Raw genomic sequence first — 10950 nt, forward strand, 5'->3', positions numbered from 1 at the left:
CATCCAGCTCTACACCTTGTTATCTCAAATACTGGTCTTGGCAGTGTCCCCATCCAATGAATAAATCTAAAAAATCTGAAGTGATGGTAAACTCATTTGTACGTAATTGCTGTCAGCATTTTAAGAAATATTTCTCAGCACCATGTATTCTATATTCATTGCCCAGAGTGGATTAACTCTGATAAAGGCGGAGCTTACATGAGCTGTGACAAGTAAAGCAGAAAGGATCAGGAGGTGTTTCAGTATAAAACCCTGTGGGTAATTTTAACTTTGGCTAAAATCAACTCCCTCCAATAGACGGCTCTTGATCCTCCCAGAAAATCATGGGGTATAAAAAAAGGCAGTTAACCTGTTTTTTTCACTTTTCAGTTGCTACTACTGTTGCCTCTGGTTTACAGTTTTCCGGATTCAACCAAGTCTCCCACTAGTACACAGGGCTGACACATCTCAGCGCAGTGCTGAGGAAGTTCTGCAGTGCCTGAATTGGTGTCTTTCAAATGAAATGTTAAGTTGAGGCTCCATCTGCCTACTTGGGTGAATATAATAGATCCCTTGGAATTGTTCTGAAGAAGAGCAGGGGAGTTATCCTCGATGTCCCAGCTGATATATAATCTCAGCCAACATCACAACAATTGATTATCTTTTCATTACATCTTGCTTTTTGTGGGAGATGGTTGTGCACAAGTTCACTGCCACATTATAAAAGTTCAAAATTAGTTGTATGGTACTTTAGGATGTAAAGTGGTAATGAAAGGTGCTATATAAATGAAAATATTTTTATTTGTTTAACCAACTCTTCTTTGAGAGCTTTATATTTTATAAGTGTCCTCGAGTTCACATTTAAATTTCTGTCAAGATTTTAACCATGGAGTCCACATTTACATTGACACCTATGAGACTTATGTTCATCACAATGAATGTGATTAAACCAACGGGCTAGACATCTGTAAAAACTGGATGGGTGATAAGCAATGAACTGAATCTGGTGGAAAGCACTGTAGGCAGTTGGGAACTAGTTTAACTATCCTTCTATCAAACATAACTGAAGCAAAGTTGGAATATTCTGTAGTAGCCATCTGATCTCTTCACAAAATTTCTGCCTCTACAATCCACTCAGGAGATGCTTAACTTCCAGCCAGGTGTAAAGAGGCAATTTTTATTTTGCTTTTTAGATTATCCTTGAATGGAAATCGTACATTTCTTTGTAGCTGAAATATCAGGAGAGTTTTATAACTTGAAACAAATCTAGTATTGCGTTTCATTAGCTGTACAGGATAATGTTGCTTTTGGAGCGGTGAGATTGTTACATTATTCAATTAGAGCAGCACCAGCAGTTTCTGAGTTAAGGAAAGGCTGCTGTATGACAGCCCTCAGATTAGTTCGTTACAGGCTGGTGGGAGTAGAACAGCTAGACATAACCAAAGATGGTAAGCAAAAAATATCTTTCTCCTTTCTTTTTGTGTGAATGAAAGGATAGAAAGATGAAAAAACTTAAAAGAAAGAATTCTACTACCGGAAAAGACCTAGGCCCACCCAGTCAAATATTGAATTAAAGGACAATCATCATTCTACAGAGGATAGCAGGCCTTCATCTCTAAAATCAAAGGAACTGTGAGAGACAACTTAAGCCACCCTATGATATGCACTTCAGTATTTTGTTTTATATTTTTCAACCCATATTTATGTCAAACCAATCTGTCTTTTGCAAGTCATTTTTGTAATGAGTGTGTGTATTTGCAGATTTTAAAGCACTTTAGTTTAAACTGTTTGGTAGTAGATTAGCCATCCTTTTAATTCTCTTCCATATATTAAAGTATAAATGTGCTGTCCATAAATGGTTATTTTTCTGTTCATGACAAAGCCTAGTGAAATTTTATTTTGTCCTGAATAGTAGGCAAAGTGATCAAGTGGTGGCTTAAATTAGGTATTTACACATTTGTAATGGCTTGTGGTGGAGCTTGAACATCAGCACTTTTTTCCCAAATAAGTCGCAGGGCAGGAAAGGCAAAAGAAACCAACACAGAGGCTTTATTACAAGGTAAGATGAATAGATACAGAACTGAATGTAGTGTTGCTCCTTTGGTTACATGAGAGCCATGCGATAACTGGTTAAATGAGGCAGGAGTGACTTGACTAGGTCAGTTGGATATAATGAAAACATTTTATAGCACAGTTTTAGAAAATAATGTGGTTCGATTTTGAATCATTTGAAGTAAATACTCTATGGAGCCCAATTAAGACCATTAAGTTAACATCCAACTCAAGATCAATTCTTTCTCTGAGAAAAAATACATTTTAATTAACTATTATACGATTCTTAACAGTGATTACGTAAAATCTATTTTAAATCATTTTTGTTGACAAAAATTACTTAATTTACAAGTCAAAAGACGCAATTTTTTGGTCTTAGCATTCTTTCTATCTTAACTTGATAGCTGGTTTCAAGGGTAGTAATGGTTTCCCTGTCTTGTGGCGCTTGTTTCAACAATACATAAACCATGTTAATGTTATGCCCCTTTTTATTTTAAACACCAAATTTTGATGGAGCAATGCAAAAGGGAATACCTACATTTACATAGAATCTTGCATGATCACTCTGCATCGCAAAGTGCTCCAGTTAAGTGTCCATTCTCATATAAGAAATATTTCACTCAAATTGCCCACAACATGCTTCCATATCAACAAATAGTCACCAGATATTCTTGTTTTTTTCTTTCCGTGGTTGATTGAGGAATAAAAATTCATTAGGATACAAGGCATAGCTCTTGTGCTTTTCCTTAAAAGGGTACAATAGATTTGTTTGCCTCTTCTATAGCACCTCTGATGGTATAACACTCAAATGTCAGCCTTAATTCTTACACTCTGCACTCAAAGGGGGCTTGAACCCACAACCTTCTAACTTAGAGATGTGAGAGTACTACCAAGTAAGACTTTGCTGACAACAAAGCTGGGATGTAACTCTTCCCACCAATCTTCTTCATTTTTATTGATTCAACATCACCTCTCTTCAGCCAATTGGAAACCTATCAGGGAAATATAGGGACTGATTTGAACATTCAGTGGCAAAGCTTGCAAGACCCTGAAAAGTCTGGGTCTCTGATAATATCAGAATTCCTATGGTCAACCCATGGACAACTAAGTCCCATCAGTGACAAGCAAACTGTCTGCCAACAGCCAGCAGTTTAAAACCTTTCCCAGATAATTCATGGCTTCTCTCTATAATTATATCATTCGATTCAGATCATAAGGCCTTAATACCATAAGATTTAGGACCAGAATTAGGCTGCTCAGCCCATGCTTCACCATTTGGTCATGGCTGATTTCTCAATACCATTCTCCTTCCTTATCCTCCTAACCTTTGATCCCCAAACTAATCAAGAATCTATCCATCTGTGTCTTAAATTCACTCAGAGACTTGGCCTCTATGGCCTTCTGTGACAGTGCATTCCACAGATTCTCCATTTTCTGGCTGAAGAAATTCCTCCTCATCTCAGTTTTAAAGTGTCATCCCTTCATTTTGAGGCCATGCTCTCAGTTCCTAGTCTCTCCTACCCGTGGAAACATCTTCTCCACGTTCACTCTATATAAGGTGTCTCAGTAGTCTGGAAGTTTCAATGAGATTCTTCCTCATCCCTCCAAACTCCACTGAGTACAGTCCCAGAATCCTCAACTGCTCCTCATACGACAAGGCCTTCATCTGCAGAATCATTCTTGTAAACCTCCTCTGGACCCCGTCCAATACCAGCTCATCCTTCCTCAGATATGGGGCCCAAAACTGCTCACAATATTCAAAATGCAGTCTGACCAAAGCCTTATGCAGCCTCAGCAGTACACCCTGCTCTCTGCATTCTAGTCTTTTTGAAATGAATGCTAACATTGCATTTGCTTTCCTAACTGACACTGAATTTGCATGTTCACCTTAAGAGAATTCAAAACTAGGACTTCTAAGTCCCTGTGTGCTTCAGATTTTTGAACCATTTCCCCATTTAGAAAATAGTCTATGCCTCTATTCTTCCTACCAAAGTGCATTACCATAAGATATAGGTGCATAATTAGACCTTTGGATCACCAAGTCTCCTCTGTTCACATTTTCCCACATTGTATTCCATCTGCCCACTCTCCCAGTCCAAGTCCTTCTGCAGCCTCCCTGCTTCCTCAACACTACCTGTTCCTCTATCTATCTTTGTGTCATCTGCAAACTTAACAACAATTTCTTTGTCTAGACCACAAATATAAAATGTGAATAGTTACTGTCCCAACACTGACCCCTGAGGAACTCCACGAGTGCCAAACTGCTATCCTGTAAAAGACCCCTTTATCCCCAATCTCTGCTTTCTGCCAGTCAGCTAATCCTTTATCTATGCCAACACCTTATCTCGAAAAGCATGCTTTTTTACCTTATTTAGCAACCTCCTGTGTGGCCACTTGTCAAAGGCCTTCTGGAAATCCAAAATGTCTACTGGCTCTTCTTTTTCTAACTTGCACGTTATTGCCTCAAAGAATTCTAACAGATTTGTCATGTGTGACCTCCCCTTAACATGAAGCTGTGCTGACTCAGCCTTATTCTACTTTGCCTTTGCCTTCAGTGAACAAGTTAAATGTAAATAAGGCTGGTCAATGCTTTCTTGTATTTAGTTGGATTAGATTGGCTGGATAGCTTTAGCAGAAGTGAATGAGCCTTCTGCCACATCAGGAAACCACCTTATACCCATATCCCAGAGAGGCTTGGAAGGGGTTCCTGTTGATCCTGAGGAAGGATACCAAGGAAATGCTCCCCATTCCGAAACGTCGCCGCTTCCTTTCCTCATCAAGCTTTCTTGCCGTCTCCACTTTGGGGCATACTGGCTCCGGAACCTAGGTTCCTGGGTCACATCCATGTTGATTCTCTGGGCCAGATACAGGACGAGCAGTAGCGGTGTTGTTGGGATTGAAGCTGAGTGGTCAGCCCATCAAGTAGAGACATCTCTTGGCGGTGGGATCTCATGTTTAAAAGGGACGAGAGTCCACAGTACCAAGCAGTTAATTATCTGATGAAGGTAAAGAGCAATTGAGGCTCCTGGAAACTATGACAGTGTTGTTGCTGTGACTTTCTGGTCTGTGGATGGGGGTGACTTCAGTTGAAGTGCACTAATCTTTCAGCATATGTGACAGTGTTTCACAAGAAAGTTAAATTCTTACAGCTGGGATTGGAGATTATCTGCATCAATCTCCCTGTTAGACTGTAGGATTGGAGTCTATCAGAATTGATTTAACTTTATTATCTCTCTGATGGGTTGACAGTTTCTGTTATTCAAAGTTTCTCAGTCACCTGAAAGCAGAGTGTTTAGGAAACTCCGAATTTTCTGGATAGGGATATGTTTGTCTTTGTTTTGTGAATGATTACAGCACCTTGGAGTAGCAGATGTAAACGTTTCATAGCAACACTGAATGCCAGGAACTGTACTGTCCTGGAAAATCACAGTCACTTGGTTTCTAACAGGCCCAAGTATGAGGTGAGCCCAAAATCCCCTGATTCTCCCACTCATATCAAGTCCCAAGCTGCTCAAATACTGTATCTCAAAATGTTACTCTCTGAAAGATTATTCAAATTGCATTTGGTTTAAATAGTACCAACTGTTTCCATCATCTCCCGCAGCAGCCTCTTCCATAGGCTGCCCACCCATTCACTGAAACAATGTTTCTTCAGATTAGTTTAAAATTTACTTCAGTTGAAGTGCAGTCCATGACCTCTGATTCCATTGTTCTGAATAGCTTGTCATGGTCGGATTTGCATATTTTAATTTGTGGCGTGCCACCACGTTTAGGCAATATTCGTGGCAGAAATGAATTTTTTCCACTCAAAATAAGCCACCGGTCAACCTGCAAATATTCCTCCCAACCCCTAATGAAAAGAATCTATTTTAATGACAACACAGTATGGATAATTTTCAAAAGAGTTATGATTGTGTCAAGCTGTTTCTGACTTTCATTGTTGCTGCAGAGTCTTTTTTGCCAACTGCAACTTATTTCAGTCAGGGAGTCAGATATTTCTTGCGGGTTGAGGGAAAACATTGCAGTTGTGTTCAGTGTCTGAAGAGATTCATCGCAAAACAGTTGCAGCTCCTCCTCTCTCGTGCTATTTTCAAAAGTCTAAACTCCTCGTGAAATACTGACGGGAGCAGAAATGTTTCATGACTCTTTTAACTCATTCTAATACATCCACAAGGAGTAGAGAGAGGCCAGCAACTAAGTGCAACAAGAGGAAATGCTTCGGACCTTTATGATTCAAAGTGTACAGCCACATGAATCACACAATAAAAGTTCAATACACTACATAATGAAATGCATGCATCACACACTGAAATATCTGTGTTGCATAAAGCAATTATGTATTGCGGAGAAAAACAACAGTAAACATATTCTGTGAGAAAGATTAGTTACTCTTTTTAGCACTTTACAAGTGTTGGAGATATTTAAATGTTGATGCTTTACAATCAATATAATCTCTTTGATGTCCACTGTAATAGCGTATCTTTGGTCAAGAATAGCATATATCAATTGACTCTTGATCAAATGGATTTGCAGCATGCGCTAATCCTACACTTTCAAAACAAACTTGATTTTTCTCAAGTGGCTACTGTTTTTCAAGTCGCCTTGCAATCAGAAGTAATTCTTTCCCCTTGAGGAGGGTTATGGCATAAGTGTATAAACACTTTAGGAATTAGTAATTAAAATTATGTGATCCAAGATACTCAGCATCATGGTAAGCTGGAAAACTGTGATCAGCCGATGCAAAATTGACATTTTAACAGATGAAGTCAGCAATTGTGCCAGTTTAAAAAAGCTCCAGTCAGTGAGAGAAAAAAAACTTGTAACATGAGTGGAATGTAGGCCTGGGGGAACAATGAGAATTTAACAGCAAATCAACAAGCCTGCAGGCATTCAACAATAGCCAGGCTTTGCAACATAGCAATAATCTTTATTTCAGCGTGGACCTACACTGTGGGACCTGGTTGTACAAATCTCCTGCTGTGCTCCGAGATGAGAAAGGTTGCTTGGCAGGATGAAAATGTGCAATCCCACTGTGGCTGCAAATGACAGAAGGACAAGTAAAATTCATTGGAAATAAAGGAGCTGGCTTAAGTGGTTGGATAACAAATAATTTTTACACTAAGATTCACTGGGAGTCTCTAACAGTGAAAAAATGCTCTGCAAAATGGCAAAGAGAAAAATTAGTGCCATTGTGTTCAGCTCCTAAAGGTCACTGCAGCAACCTGGTTATTCAGAAAATCATAAAAATGCACAGCGCAAGAAAATGAACATCACTTTTGAAACAGAATCAGAGATTTCATGCCATTTCATCTCACAGAGATAGCGTTTCCAGGCATTTATGCCAGATATTTTTGCTATTTGGCAACTGGAAGTGATGCCCTCGTGCTGGAGGACACATTTAACTAGTTAGTGAGAATTCACCAATGAATCTGCACTTTTGTGATTTTATTCAAATTAGTTTAACAAGACATCTGCATTTGAAACTGGCACTAATCTTTCAGCATATGTGACAGTGTTTCACAAGAAAGTTAAATTCTTATAGCTGGGATTGGAGATTATCTGCATCAATCTCCCTGTTAGACTGTAGGATTGGAGTCTATCAGAATTGATTTAACTTTATTATCTCTCTGATGGGTTGACAGTTTCTCTTATTCAAAGTTTTTCAGTCTCCTGAAAGCAGAGTGTTTAGGAAACTCCGAATTTTCTGGATAGGGGTATGTTTGTCTTTGTTCTGTGAATGATTACAGCACCTTGGAGTAGCAGACGTAAACGTTCCATAGCAACACTGAATGCCAGGAACTGTACTGACATTCTGAACATCCAACATTGTTGTTGCATTGATGAAGAAACTAAAAGTTATTCCAGAATGGAAAAATCCAAAAAGGATTTAAAAAGACCAAGGAGCTTTCAGATGACAATAGCATTGGAACATTGTGAAGAATCCAAAATGTGTCATTATTCCTAACACAGAGAAAGGATCCGAAGAAATACAGACCTGGTTATTTATTCACATTTTAATAATAAATTGCATAAATATGTCCCCCAAAATAAAAGCCAGTAAAACTTCTGAATGACGCATACAGGTCTGAGTCATTTTGTATACTTCAAAATTGTGCTGAGTATGACCAATATGTTCATTTCCAAGTATTACTGATTTTAACTGTTCTTTTTCCTTGATGAAGATATCAAAGGAAAAATAAATACAGGGAAAAGACAAAGGCTTTGGAACTAATTGAATAACTTTATCAAAGGGCTGGTACAAGCACAAGCACAGTGGGCTGAATGGCCTGCTTCTAAGGAACATAGTTCTACTGTAAAAGGGCTACAAAGCAAAGTAAGTGCCCAGGAAGCAAGGAGAGAAACAAAATCAAACTATCAGTATTCAGTAAAGTATTCTAAAAGCCAAAATATAATGAACTGAAAAATAACTATAATAAATGCAAATTAATTTAAATCCAGCTGATGACCATAATTTACTATTAAAGACAAATCAGCACTAGGAGTCAATAAATAACTTTTGTGGCATAGTGGTAGTCTCCATATCCCTGGATCAGAAGTCTTGGTTCAAGTCCCACCTCAGGTTGCAGTTGTCATAGCAGTGTGTCATAACACATCTGAACATATTTTCTGTTTAAGAAAAGAATAACTGTTGGAAAATAAAATAAAGTGATAATTGCAGTACAGGCAGTGTTTTGGGGCTGAAGAATATGTGAAATTGTGGTCACTGACTGTCCCAGAGGCCAAAGCTATGGGAAACTTTTAAGTCTTGAGCCGCTCAGTCTCAGGGTTGGGGAAGAAACTTCTAGCTGGGGCAGGAATGGAGATCTTGGAGTAACAGGTACAATCCATCACAAACAAGGTACAAACTCCCTATAGCGTTATGGAAGAAGGCATCCGAGAATAGCCAGAACAGTAAATAAGGTCCTGTAGAGCAGGAAGTAGTCCTGGTGGGGCAAGTGTAGAAATGAAGCTGAATAGAAAGATTTCAGATTTCAATAATTACGGCAATATCTTCCTCAGTGGCCCAGGATCCAGCCTGCCCATTGACAATGGATGGAAAATCCAGTATTAGTCGGAAAGGAGCTTGGAAAATCTGGGACAAGAGCCAGCTGGTCATAGAACCAAAAATTGGTGGTAAAAAACGCAGATGTGAGGTCCTGCAATCGGTACATCAGGAGTTCGGCATTGAATTGAAATGCAGGTAATGATTCTTAGAATGCTGCCTAAGTTATGTGCTAATTGTCAAATGGGGAAAAAAGTTAAAAAAAATTAAATGCATCATGACAAAGGGTTCTAATTCATGAGGCACTGGTACCAGTGCATGAGCAGTAGGTAAATATACAGCTGGCTGCACCTAAACTGAGCTGAGTCCTATCTTCTAATGGAAAAGCTACAATGGATTGTAGGAAGGACATTAATCAATGAGGGAGTGAGGATGGCAGAATTTAGATTAAGCATGTAATCAAACAGAAGAGGAAGAAAGGATAAGAACAAACGTTGGAGTTCAAAAGGAGATCAAGGCAACACAAACACTCAGTCACTGGGTGAACAGAAATGGTAACAGGAAATAATTTTTAAAAAACAGTTAAAAATAAAGCAGGAATGATGAAAAATATAATGACACATATTTCCTGTATGCCATGTTGAAGTGCATCTGTTTCTAAAAGTGTGATAGTTCAACAAGTATAGGAAATACATCATTTGTGATTTGAGCTGTACTAAAATCAGTGTTACATACAGGAAAGCACAGAACAGAGAGACAAAACAAATGAATTAGATGCGCAAAGTCTGCTTAAAGGATATGATATTCTCACCATTACAGAGACTTGGCTACAAATTAGGATTGACGAGGACGTGAATATTCCTGCCTATAGAATGTTAAGAAAGAATGGAGTAATTCCAAAAGACGAAGAAATCACAATTTTGATAAAAGATACCATCAGAGGAGTGTGAAATACAATACATACAGAACAGAGGAACAGGGAAGGATAAAAGACTTTGGTGGGAGTTGTATACAGGTGTGGCATTATTTATGTAGCAGAGTAATAGATAAACAGGGAGATCAGAGAAACCCATAGCAGAACCGACATGATTATAAGGGGAGATGGTAACTCACATCAGTTGGGAATAGGTTTAGAAAAAAAAACAATTCGAATGCATTCATTTTTCTGACAAATGATTCAACTGTACTAGATTTAGTGACTTGTCCAAGAACTTAAATTAGTTTCCAACCTGATTGCAGAAGATGCTTTAACAAATTTTAACCATACCAGACAGAATTTGTACTTGGAGTTGAAGGGGTTGGGGGTGACCTAGGGTCACGAAGCAATATTTTAAACTTAAATTATGCCAACTTCAATGGAATGACCAATGGAGCTGTTCGTGGGCAAAATTACAGGCAGGAGGGTCTAAAGTTTCTTTTGTTTCAATTAAAAACCTATACACAACAATAGCTAATCAAATGGCACACTTATGCCATTAATCAACCACGGAGCCAAAGAACATGGCAGTATTGATGTTAAAGCTTACATAGTTTCAAGCAAAAGTGGAAACCCATTTGTCCAGGAAAGCTAGAAAAAAACAACTACAGGTATATGAAAAATATAATAGAATATACAAAACCTGCAGGAAATATCAAAGCTCACAGTAGGTATTATATTAGAAAGAAAAGAGTAATAAGATATAATGTGGGTTGACAAAACAGCCATTACAGCCAATGTTATAATGGATTAGAAGGAAAAAGCAGACTTAGAGACATAGTCATACAACATGGAAAGAGACCCTTCGGTCCCCCACCAGTCCACGTCATCCATGTTCCCAAACTAAACTAATCCCACTTCCCTGCACTTGGCCCATATCTCTCCATGTTGGGGATAGTAGGAACTGCAGATGCTGGAGAATCCGAGACAACAAGGTGCA

Source organism: Rhincodon typus, chromosome 33, assembly GCF_021869965.1.
Source record: "Rhincodon typus isolate 14 chromosome 33, sRhiTyp1.1, whole genome shotgun sequence".
Taxonomy (NCBI): domain Eukaryota; kingdom Metazoa; phylum Chordata; class Chondrichthyes; order Orectolobiformes; family Rhincodontidae; genus Rhincodon; species Rhincodon typus.